Below are 14,063 nucleotides of genomic sequence, written 5' to 3' on the forward strand. Positions count from 1 at the left end.
CTCAATATGAATAAAATAAGAACATAATCAATCTGAAGAATTTAAAAACTCAATTTGAACATAATTAATCTAGAAGAACTACTCCGATTGGATTCAAAAATAAAGGATTGGCTAAAGAACATATTATCAAAATGCATCTTGTTCATAATTATTTTCGAATAAGATCATTGTTGACCTAGCTAGGATTCAGTGAAGAAGCTGCTAGATGAACATCAACAGACCACCTTTATTTGATGGAGAACATTTTGAGTACTGGAAGAACAAATTGAGAGGTTTCTTTACTTCACAAGATCTTGAACTTTAGGACTTAGTGGAAGATGGTTATACTACTCCAAAGGATATTGATGGTATTGAAATTCCAAGAAAGGAGATGAATGTTGATCAAAATAAGATATACAAGATTCATCATAAGTCTAGAATATTCATGATAAATGAAATCACCTTCAAGGAGTTTGACAAGTGCACCAACAAGGATACAACAAAGAGTATTTATGATAGTGTGATTCTGACCTATGAAGGAAGCCACCAAATTCAAGAAGCAAAGGCCAACTTCCTAGTAAACAAATATGAGGTGTTCAAGATGGAAGAAGACGAAGACATTGAAACAATGTTTTCTAGATTCCAGACTCTAGTATACAAGACTGCCTTCATATCCAGAAGATGTGGCATAACAAAAACCAGTGGAAATAACGAAAAATTTCCTTCTGTGGGATTCGAGCTTGGTACTTGGGGGATAATACCGCCTCCACAAAGTCCCACTACCAATTAAGCCAACAACTGAAATGGTAGTGAGAATGTGTGGAGGTGGTACTTATCCCCCAAGTACCAGGCTCGAATCCCACAGAAGGCAAAAACTCGCTATTTCCACTAGGTGGATAGGGGGTGAGTAGGTCGTGAGGTAGCACCACCGGTAGCGGTAATGGCTGGGGTGTTACAAATCCTCGGGATCCAACATAAATTATGACTCTGGAAGTGATTCAATAGATGAAAACACTTAGGAAAAGACTTCTTGAACAAGAATCATAACTCAATCTGATTTAACTACTACTATAAATGACTTCTTGAACAAGAATCATAAATTGTATTTAAAATTGAAAACACTTAGGAAAGGAAATGCAAAAATAATTGAAAAAGTTAATGTTTTCAAGAATCAAAGTGTTGAATTTAAAATACAAAATGCAACTCTGAAAACTAATTATACTGAACTTAAAACATAAAATGAAATGAAAACTGATATTGCTGAACTTAATGACAAAACCTTGAAAGATATCCATGTTCAAAATACCACATGTAGAAATGGTATGAAAAGAAGCAAGTATGCATCTATGATTTATAATGTTAGTAGAAATGGTAAAAGAGGTCTAGGATTTAAAGAAACAGTAACTGAACCTAAACCTATTCACTCTGATGTTTTGTGTAATGTTTATTCTAAGAAAGGCCACTCTAAATTATCTTGTACCATGTTAAATACAAGGAAATACAAGAAACCTTTTAAGACTAACAAACCAAGACCCAACCAAATTTAGGTACCAAAAGACAAAATTGTTTATGTTGCAGATGTTCTAAGTAGCCAAGTTGAAATAGTAGTTGGTACCTAGTCAGTGGATGCTTGCAACATATGAAGGGAAAAATGTCTATGTCCTACGACCTAACTCTAGTGGAATAAGGATTGGTCAACACAATACCTATCAAAACTAGAATCAGCTAATGAACTATAACTATCAGAAAAAGAAGAACCATGTGATGAACAAGAACTATCCGAAAAATTAGAATCATCTGATGAATCTAAAGCATCAATAGAACCGTAGTTTCTAGAGGAACTTGATACATAACCAAAACAATCAGATGGGAAATCAAAATCAGAAGATTTTCCTGAACACTCCAATCAAGTTCATGGAAAGGAAAAATCAGAATGGGAATTCAAACCCCTTCATCCATAACCTCTTATAAGAGAATATGCAATTCAAAATCTGAAAAACCATAAAAGAAAAGAAAAAAAAAAAAAAGAACAAAGAGGGATTTTAGAGTGAAACTGAAACTGTTGACATATAGGTTATATCTTTCTTTAAATTTAATTATTGTCTGATATTATGTTTGTTGTGATAATAAGAAGCTTGATCTTAAAAATCAAATCTAGATAAGTATTTTGCAAGTTCTAAAAAATTTAGAGAAATCAGGAGAATAAAAAAATCAAAACATTTTAGAAGAAGCAGAAAACAAGTTTGTTTATTCATAAACAAGCATAAACCACCAAAAACATAACTGCAAGTTGATTATAATGCATGTTTATTGGAACTAGAGGAAGCAGATGTAGGCAAACCAGAAAAACTTGAAAAATCAGAGGATACAAGAAAATCATCAGAAGATGAATCTGATCAAGTCAGAAGTAGTCAATACAAATCAGAAAGCAAATCTGGATGGAAGTATAAGTCATGTAATCCTGAAACACTAATAATTGGAAATGCAAATGATGGTTGGATTCTTGCAATGTGTAACGCCCCGAATTTTTGATCTAAAGCATTACTTAAAAATACTTATTGCTTAGAAAAATTACGATAATTTTATTTTAATTTATTATTTATTTAAGTAAGAATACCATAATTACAATTCATTTAAATAGGGAGTAAATCATAAACCCCAAAATAATATACATAATAATTGATATCATATTTTTACTAGAATTTGCAGCGGATAAATAAAGCTCCTTCAAAAGAAAAGAAACTTTTATGAAATATTAGAATATCACGTTTCTCAAAATACAAATTGAATACTTTAGTTTTTTTCCTCCTATAGAAAAGTACAAACACATCACAATATAACAAAGCATTTCAAGAAGAAAAAAAATCGTATTATAAAGTCAAAATCACTCAAGGAGAATCAATATCTCATTATAACATCAAATCATCTAAGAGAAATTATTATCACACTAAATACACATTAAACACAACCAAACAATCACAAGGCGGTGCAATGCTATGCATGCTCCTAATAACTATATGATCCGAATATAATATGCCACTAAGACAACTTTCACACAGAAAATCACTCATACCAATGGAGAAAATAAATCTGCCACGAATGCAACTTCCACACAGAAAATCACCCATACCAATGGGGAAAAAGCCTGCCACAAAGGCAACTTCCACGAAGATGCATATGCCATGACATGATAGTGCATTATCAAAATAAAATATTTCCCACACAGTCCACAAAGATGCATATGACATGACATGATGATGTATCATCAAAGTCAAACATTTCCACACAACCCAATAAGATTAAGTCAAATGATCGAAAAATAACTTATATGAAATCACCACCTTATTTAAATATCACTAAATCATACATCACGAGTTCTTATCAAGAAAATTAAATATTCTTAAACAACCATCATAAAAATCAAAGCTTCCACCTCATATATCATGAAGATCATATATTCATAAACAACTATCACAAAGATAAAAGTTTCCACTACAAATATCAAGAAACAATATATTTATAAAAGTATCATAAAAATCAAAACTTTAATCTATTACATCATAAAAATTTAAACTTTCATCACATACATTTAGAAATTAAAACCTTCACATATGTCACACATAAATTCAAATTTTATTACATATATCATAAATAAGACTATCAACACATTAAAAATAAAACTTAAACATTTTTCACACATACCACACAGTGCATAATTTAAATCACACAACAACCTAATAAAAGCTTCTAATCAATATTTTAATCCTACAAACCATAATTAGTCATATTAATTAAATTATTACTAAATAGGGCTACTGCCGTGCGTAGCGAGCCCCAGATGAATTGTTGAGAAATACGATTTTTCCGTTCATCTCACATTATAATATACTCATGAAATTAAATATCCTCTCACCCCTTACCTTTCTCCGATGCTTTCACACACGACTACGAGTCTACAAGAGAAATCATTTGTTCTTTGACTCATTGTCCTTCAATCGATCTAACTCAACAGTTTATAGGTAAACGTCAAAAATAAATTATGAAAACACACTCTAAAAGGTTAATTTTCGAAACTGAATCAAGTTAACTTACCTAAAGCGGAAAATAATCATGGTATAATATAGCTATCGTTCACACGGTCGTTTGGTGTTGGTTTCACTCAAATCGGACTTACGGTGAAGAAGAATGATTCAAAATAACGAATGCCATAAACGGAAAAGTTTGGTATTTTAGAGAGAAATTGGGATGGTTAAAAATATGAAAAAGTGTGTTTCATTGACTAGCTCAATGAATGAAACAACATACTGAAACTTGGATGAAAATGAAGAAAGTTTTCTTGAACAGTTATCGATCAGCGATGCCAAACGGTAATCCTAATTTTTGATTATTCTTGGTTGGACATGCTTCCTTATATATATCTATATATTTTTAAAATTAGGTTTTACTTGTATATGGACTTAACAAATAAATACATTTTACTCCTTTCTTTTATTATTATCTTTTAAAAATAAAACCAACAATTACCAAAACTAATTTTTTTGACACAACTTCATTACTAAAGTATTACTAATATTTCAAAACTAATATTTATTAAAAGTAATTAAAGTAATTACTATTTTAAAATACATTAATAACAAAAACTATCATATTCACAATATTAACTGTCATTATTACTATAATATTTTAGAAAATAATCACATAAAAATACTACCATCTCTATAGAATAATCAAAACATAAATAATTTATATTTATTACTAAATCACAATAAATACGTATAAAACCATCATATCATAAAAAAAATATAAAATAAAGAAATTAATCACAATATTACAAATATCTTAAGACAATTATTTATAAAACAAATAATTAAAATAGGAAATAGTCTTAAATAATTAAAATATAACTATGTACACATTTTTCATGTAGTCAAACGCACACGAAAATATCACTACAAATATCTAATGCAAATCTACATGTAAACTCACTCAAAATCTTATCCTCTAAAATACTTTTGCTAAAATACTATTATATTTTTGAAAAATAAATTAAATAACTAAACATAATATTTATAATTTATATTACTCATTAAATTAAATATATATACGATTATCAAACCATAAGAAACTCACACATATAAGGAGAAGCAATCATAAAATTAATCAACATATATTCTAAAATAATTTTAACACCAAATTAATTTCTTTAAAATCCTATTTAATTAATAAAATAGTTGATTATGAAATTTGGGATTTTACACAATGCAAGAAGAGTTAAATGAATCTAAGAGGAATGATGTTTGAGATCTAGTACCTAAACCAAACAAGAACATTATTGGAATCAAGTGGGTTTTCATAAACAAGATAAATAAAAAGGTGAAGTGGTCATAAACAAGACAATACTTGTTGCATAAGGCCACCGTTAACAAAAAAGGCATTGATTACATTGAGGCATTTTCTCAAGTGACCAGGTTAGAAACTATTAAATAATAACATTACATTATTTCAAATGGATATTAAAAGTGATTTTCTAAATGGTTATATAAGTGAAGAAGTTTATGTTAAAGATCTGAATTTCCAAATCATGTTTTTAAACATAGGACAAGTAAATATTACACTTTTTAGAAAATCAATAGGAGATGAAATTTTTATTATTCAAATTTATGTTGATAACATTATTTTTCGATCTACTAATGGCATTCTATGCCAACAATTTTCTAAATTGATGCAACTTGAATTTCTAATGAATATGATGGAATAACTTAAATTCTTCATGAGGATACAAATTCAATAAAGTCAAAAAGGTATATAGATTCATCAAACTAAATATACAATAGAGATTACCAAGAAGTTTAAGATGAGTGATTGCAATCCTATTGCTACACCAATGCACCCTACCTGTTCACTTGAAAAAAAACGATTTAAGCCAAAGAGTTGACTAGAAAACCTATAGAGGAGTGATAAGATCCCTACTTTATTTTACTGTGTCTTGACCTGACATCATATTTAGTGTATGTGTATGTACAAGATTTTAAGCTGACCCTAGGAAATCACATCAAAAACAGGGAGATTGTTGGAACCAAGTTGGTTTTATACTTAGAGATTTTATGTTAACAAAACTATTTTATGAGAACAATATATTTAACTTCACAGAGTATGAAAGAAGATTCATGTAATTGAAGAAAATATAAAATAAGATTTGAATTTGATTTATAATTGAAGAAAATCTTTAAGTTCAAAGAAGAAGATCATCGAAAATCAGAAAAGAGTATAAGAACTCATAATCTCAAAATTTCAAATTCATCTTTGAGTTTAAAGAGAGAAACACTTGTTCAAGTTAGAAATATTTTCTAAGTGTTTTTTCTTAGAGTGTGAGAGTTATTACTATTACCAGCTTTGTTAGAATCAACTACTCAAGTTCCAATCTTTTGTATCCAACCTGATAGTGGTTTAGTTCCTTCTTCAATCTGGGGCTGTTAGGAGAAGACTTGGCTTGTAGGGTCGAGGTGGCCAGTTCCTCAAAATCTGGGGTTATCAGGCTGTTTGGGAAGATTGGCTTGTAGGGCCAAGGTTGTTAGCTCCTCAAAAGTCTGGGGCTGTCAGGCTGTTAAGGAAGACTGACTTGGAGTGTCAGGTGCTTTTTAATTCAAAGTATTTGAATTAATGGATTAAAGCCTTCTGAATGAGGGGACTAGATGTAGGCAACTTAGTGGTGAACCAAGATAAATATATGTGTCCAATTATTTATGTTTTCATTGTTTGCTTCCTCTGAACTCGATTGCTTCTTATCTAAGTAATTCATAAAAACTCAACAACCTTCATCAAATTAGTAAAAATTTATCAACTTTGTGAAACACAATTTAACCCCTGCTTCTCGTGTTTGCACCTTCAAGGTCGACATGAGGTCTGTCATTGATGATAATTGGAACTGAGTTTGGAAAAAGAGATTAAACAACATTGGAATGAGTGTGATAATGACATATTGCAAGGTTAGTTCGTAGAAGGTGTTTTACACCACAACACATGATATATGAATTTTTTTAGACAACACATCAAATTATTTGTTTTTGTCGGACAATATCTACGTGATCCACGTTTGCAACCGTCAGCATATCCTCATGTCCACTCAACCCCCCAATCAACCCCATAATAACAAACCATGCACCAAACTGTAGAACTGTCTTCATCATCGCCTCACCTGCCCTTACAGAAGTTCCATGTTATGGTCCTCCGCTACCACCACATCTACATACACCTACAAAAATATTGACTCAGTATTATGGTCCATCATTGCCAAACATGCAAACCCCCTTACCCGACATAACGCATGATTTTCTATAATCTTTTTGGAACTCAGTGTCGAACTCCGGAGTCGGCTTATGCTATTTTGATTCCATGTATAACCTCGGGACCCAAAAGTATATGGAGGCAAGTGGTAGTAGTTCTAATCCACATACAAATTACAATGAAGATACTGATGAAAATGAAGATCAACCAGAACAATCTCAAGTCGTTCAAAGAGCTAGACGAGTTCGACGACAGTCTAGATGTGGAATTGGAGGATATTTAGGTGGACATGGTTAATTAAATTTTGATGTATTTTTTTTTCAATTGAATGTATTTTGTTTGATTTTATTAATATAATTTATTTTTTTATTACTATGTTTATTATTATTTATTTATTAGGATCCAAAATAAGAGAAAAAAATTGGAGTGATTTGTTAACAAAATAAAATGAAGTTGCTAATTTATTTACAATAGGCTGCAAGATAGCACATTATTTATTTTGCCACATATATTCAACCATGTTGACTTTGATTTTTTCCATTTAATGTATGTGGTTGGATTTTATTAATATAATTTGATTTTTTAATTTTTTAATTTTTATTTATTTATTAAATTAATAATTATAATTTGTTATATAAAAAAATAAAAAATAAATGGCAACACATGGTTGTATCCTACGAATGCAACCTCCTATAGAAGGAAAATAAAAACCTTTAAGTGGTCGCATCTCTGCTATGCGACCTCATCGTTTTAATATATAAATTTCAAAATAAGGTATAATATAAAGTTTTGATTGAATATAATATAATTAAAATTCACCTACATCACGAACCATATTTGTCCTTGCCTATTTACGTTAAATTCAATTTCTCTTTTAATTTTTTTGTCAATTAATAAAAAAACAGCATATCATTTCTATTATTATTTTCAAACCGTGCAATTTTCATTTAAAAAAAAAATATTAGTAGTGGTTATACTAAATTCATTTTTGGATTAATCACTATGCAAACATTTTTTAAAATATTAATACGGATTACACCAAATTCACTTTTAATTTTATCATTGTGCAAACATTTGCAATTTTTAAAACCTAAAATTATTGGCCATGTTAAATTCTCTTTTGGTTTGGTTATCATACAATTCAATTGAAAAATAATAAATACTAGTAGTGACTTTACCAAATCCCCTTGTGGTTTAATCGTTACGCAAGTTATTTCATGTGATAAAACTTAAAATTGACGAATATGATACATTTTCTTTTGGTTTGATCGCCACAAAATTTTGAACAAAAATGATTTAATAACTATAAGTAGTACGGCACTGAATCCATTTTGGTTCGATCATTACACAAATTTAAAAGTTAAGGATTATGTTAAATCCTTTTTTAGTTTGTCAACTCAACACTTTCAAATAAAAAATATAAATCCATACATATGAAAACTCATCAACAAACAAATATTTTATACTCAAAAATTATATAGTTTTTAATTTCTCCACCACATCTAGAGATACGTATGAACAAGGGACAACTCTTGTCAATTGCACTAAAAATTAATTTTTTTTAAATCTTTCATATCATCAATTTTTATCTTTATTTTAATTGTTTAAATAAAATAGAAATAAATATATTTTAGAAATGAATATAGATTTGTTTTTTCACTATTAACTTGAGGTAACATTTGTATAAAAAAATATTTGTGAGAACCATTAATTATGTTTTAACGTATTTTTCTAAGTGGTACAAATACTCTTACACAAGATCTAATAGTAACCAGATCAGTGTAAGACACTTTTTATAAGATTCGTATTTATTTATAGCAAGAATTATGGCTTAATGACTATTTGTACCTTATGTGGTTTATTTTTCTATTATTTACTGTTTAACATTGTTTGATTGTATATAAAAATTGTTGTAATTGTTTCTGGCTTGTAAATTAATCTATGAACAATTGTTCAGATGTTTTTGTTGATGTTAAATGACTATGTGAATGTCTTGGCATAGTCGAAATTGTTGGGTGGACTCACTCCCTAAGTAGAACTCACCAATTGTATTATTATTATTATTATTATTATTATTATTATTATTATTATTATTATTATTATTATTATTATTATTATTATTATTATTATTACTATTATTATTATTATTACTATTATTATTATTATTGTTATTATTATTATTAAAGAAATAAAATAATGAAAAAAAAAGGAACAAGGTGTTTTATTGGGCTTGGTCCATATGAAGGAAAAATAAAAGGGATTTGAAATCCCTATTTTAGAATAGAAAAAGGCAGCCGCATTGCATAGTACATACAATAGAAGAAATGAAATAAAAATGTTTAATGTTTAGTTCTGGTGGTGGTAAGAGGTGGGTAGCAAACTTGCTCCGTTTGATCTACAATTTTAGTATGTTATTTCTACCACTAAGTTTATTATTTTAATATACACTGAGAGTTACTTTGGAATATCCACTTTAGTGGAATGTTGTTGTTATTGTTGATTAATGTTCCCTATTGTTTTTAGGAAGTTTATGGTGTATCATTAATTATTATAGTAGAAGTTTTACTAGACTAGGTCTCATAGTTTTCATTCTCTCAATTTGAGGGAAGTTTTTCACATTAAAAAATTGTGTTTATCTCATATTTAATTTTCTGTCAATTATTATTGCTCTGCGCAATTGTATTTTCTGTTAGACCATTTATCTGCACATGTGGGGGGAAAAATTATTCTGTATTATTGAGATATTTATCTATAGTTTTCCCAACAAAGTGGTATCTAGAGCTTGGTTGATTGGATTTGTGCATTTAAATGGAGGAGGAAAATAAAAGTTCGAATATGATTAAACTCAATTCTTCTAATTACACACTTTAGAAGACTCTCATGGAAGACATGTTATACTGTAAAGATTTATATGATCCTATTGAGGGTGACACTACTAAACCCACATATAAATCTGAGGAAGAAGATGAATAGAAAGACAGTGGGGTTGATCAGATATTGGTTGGATCTGAATGTATATCCACATGTTGAAACTGAAATAAATGCTAAAAAGATGTGAGAAAAGTTAAAAGAGTTGTATGAACGAAAGACCGTTCAAAATAAAACATTCTTGATTCGGAAGTTGATGAATATGAAATACAAAGATGCGGATTCAATGACAGAGCATATGAGTATTTTTCAAAATACAGTGAATCAATTGACAACTGCAGACATTAAATTAGATGATGAGTTGCAAGCATTGTTATTGTTGAGTTCCTTTCCTGATAATTGGAAAGTTCTTGTTGTGACGTTGACCAATTCAGCTATAAATGGAAAGTTGAAAATGTCAACAGTTAAAGAGAGCATGTTGAGTGAAGAAACTCAATAAAAGTATCGTGGTTTGATTGATTATTCCTCAAAGTCAGAAATACTATTTGAAAGAGTCAATCAAGAAACTTCCATAGACACGACAACTCTGAAAGTCGTAGCAAGTAAATAATAAAGTCAAAGACTAGAAAATAATTGATATGTTATCATTGTGGCAAAGTGTAAGACCTTGAATTTTCTAAACTCTAATTTCTGCAATTTTATTGTTTTTTGTGTTGAATTTCTTAAACTTTTAGTCCAATTTTTATTTTATGAATTAAGTACCAAAGTATTACCGCTCAAAATTTTAAAATGTCACTTGTTACTGATAAATTCACCTGTCAATTGAGTTGCGACGAAAGTAGATATTTTTATTAAATAAAATTGAGAGTATAATACATAATTATATATATATATATATATATATATGAAACGAACATAAGCCAACAATTTCCCGTTCAGCTTTCTCCCCCTCCATTTCTTCTTTCTCTCACAGTTTAAAAAAAAAAGGATTGGTGGGTGTTTAAAAAAAAACACAAATCTCCATTTTCTACTAGATCTAAACTTTCATTCAAGAAGTGTTACGAAGGAAAGTTGCTCCTCTCTACAAGGTGGTGCTTGTGAGCTAATTTATTTGAAGTGAAACACTTACTTCTTCCTCCATTTTCCTAAATTCATAAAATTTATACGGTGGGGGGTATGAGTGAAATTTTTGAGTTCTTAACAAATACTTTGTTGTTGTAGTTGATGATTTTGTTAGTAACGGTTAAAAAAAATTGATTTTTGATGTGTTTGAGTTACGTAATGAGTTATTTTCAAATAAATGAGTTTGAACTGAAGTTGAAATTTTATAAAAAAAAAAATATTAAGTGGTTAAAGTTGTGAAGAAGTTCAAAATTTAACTAAGTTAAAGAGTTTGAGCAAAAAGTTAGATTGAAATTAAAATGTTTAGAGTAAAAAATGTTACTCTTTTAATTACTCTTGTACTGAGTTTAAAAAGAAAAAAGTTTAGAGTACTTTATTAACTCAAATTTTTGGTGCTTTAATAATCGAGTGTATGTATGTTTGATTTGGAAAATATTCATTTTATTTAGTTTTAACTAATTAATGTTGATTATTTGGCTTTAAAAGTTTGGTGTGTGAAAGATATAATTTTGGAATTTTATTGTGGTTGGATAAATTTTAGTTGTGAACAAATTGTTATAAATAATTATGTTTATGTAGTTAGGGTTTAGGGTTTAGGGTGTAGACATGTGGTTATCAAATCTTTGAACTTTTGTTTTAAGGTATCAAATCGTTGAACTTGTGTTTTAAGGAAAGTTAGTGAATTGTTATTTCATGTTTTAATATGTGTACTTTCATTTTTTTTTTTTAAAACAGTTTGCATCATTTTAATTAAATTTTCAAGTTTACTAAGTAAAGGTTAAAATCTTGAGTTAGAATTTCTTTTTTTAAAAGAAAAATCCAAGTTTCATGAATTAAAATTTATCAAAAATGGATTAGGACCCCATCCCCATTCAAGATGACTTCTCTGATGAGCAACTGCTACAGTTGCGTGAGGTAACTCCTTGGCTTGCTGATTTAGTTAATTACCTAGTTGCTGGAGTCCTTCCTGCAGATGCATCCAGAACACAAATACACAAACTTAAAAGTGATGTCAAATACTATGTGTTGGATGATCCATATATGTGGAAATTCTGTAGTGACCAGGTGATTAGGCGATGTGTTTTCCACCATGAGCCTCAATCCATTCTTCATTTTTGTCATGCCTCTCAAGCTATGGGATATTTTAGTCCTCAACGAAAAGCAAGAAAAGTCTTAGACTCAGGTTTCTTTTGACCCACTTTGTTTAAAGATGCTTTTGAGACTTACAAAACTCGTGAACAATGCCAAATAGCAGGAACAACAATCACTCGTAGGAGTGAGATGCCTCAACAACCTATGCTTTTCTGTGAAGTATTTGTTGTGTGGGGCATTGACTTTATAGGCCATTTTCCTGTATCTTTTGGTTTTATCTACATTTTACTAGTTGTTGATTATGTTTCGAAGTGGGTGGAAGCAATACCCACTAGGACTAATGATTCTAAAGTTGTACCAGGTTTTATCAGATCAAAGATTTTTTGCAAGTTTGGAATACCCCGGGCCATCATAAGTTATCAAGGCACTCATTTTCGCAACCGCACCATGGACGCGTTGCTTCAGAAGTATGGGATTGTGCACAAAGTTTCTACACCTTATCATCCCCAGACTAATGGGCAAGCTGAAATCTCAAACAGGGAAATCAAATAGATCTTAGAAAAGATGGTGCAGCCAAACAGAAAAGACTGGAGCCACCGACTTGAAGAAGCTCTTTGGGCTCATAGAACAGCCTACAAAACACCAATAGGGATGTCCCCTTATCGGCTTGTGTTTGGTAAGGAATGTCACCTCCTAGTGGAAATAGAGCACCGTGCTTATTGGGCGATCAAGAGTTGTAACCTTGAGATGGAGAAAGCAGGTTTGGAGAGAAAGCTTCAATTGCAACATCTTGAAGAGCATAGACTTGAAGCTTATGGGAACTCTCGGATCTATAAGGAGAAAACGAAGTATTTTCATGATAAGATGATTTTTAGGAAGAAATTTTCCATTGGCCAAAAAGTTTTATTGTTCAAATCTCGTCTGAATATTTTGGCTGTAAATGGTGTTGTGGAAATAAAAGCTGAAAATTTTTCCTCATGGTGTTGTGCACTACAAGAAAAACTGTTATTACCTACGGCAAATTTTATCTTTACCCACGGACTGTCCATAGGTAACGTAAAATTACCCACGGATTACCCACGGACACGAGTTCCTAGCTAAATCGCTCGTAGGAAAATATTTACCGACGGACAAGCCGTGGGACACACTTATTTAGGGATTGTCCGTGGGTAATATGACCCACCGAGTCTCCGTGGGTAACGTTACTCATAGATTTGCCGCAGATAAAATAGTAGATAGTTAGCGACGGAAAGGTGTAAGTTACATTACCCACGGACCATCCGTGACAAAGTCTACTATTTTATATTTGATATTGATAATTGTATCCATGAATTGTCCGTGGGTAATTTTATCCATGAATTGTCCGTGGGTAATTCTATGCTCGTGTATTGGAATAACTTTATGGGTTACATATGTTTTTTGTCATTCAATTTGAATCAAGATCCTTTAACCCTTAGTTCAAACCTGTTGAACTATCCAACCCCCAGCCCTGATTGAAACATAGTTATCGTACTAAATTGTAGCTTATAAAATACCCAAAAAAATTGTGATGGATTATACTAAACTTGCCTTCCATGAGAAGGTGACATGCTAGTGAAGAAGACTCTAGTCTTGTTAGGTTTCATGTTCATTCTCACCCATCTAACCACACTTTTCATAGCCATGCGATAGGCTTCCACTGTTGACATCTCAACAATCTCTTTTGCTTCATCTTTAAA

This window comes from Cicer arietinum, chromosome 7 (genome assembly GCF_000331145.2).
Source record: "Cicer arietinum cultivar CDC Frontier isolate Library 1 chromosome 7, Cicar.CDCFrontier_v2.0, whole genome shotgun sequence".
Taxonomy (NCBI): Eukaryota; Viridiplantae; Streptophyta; class Magnoliopsida; order Fabales; family Fabaceae; genus Cicer; species Cicer arietinum.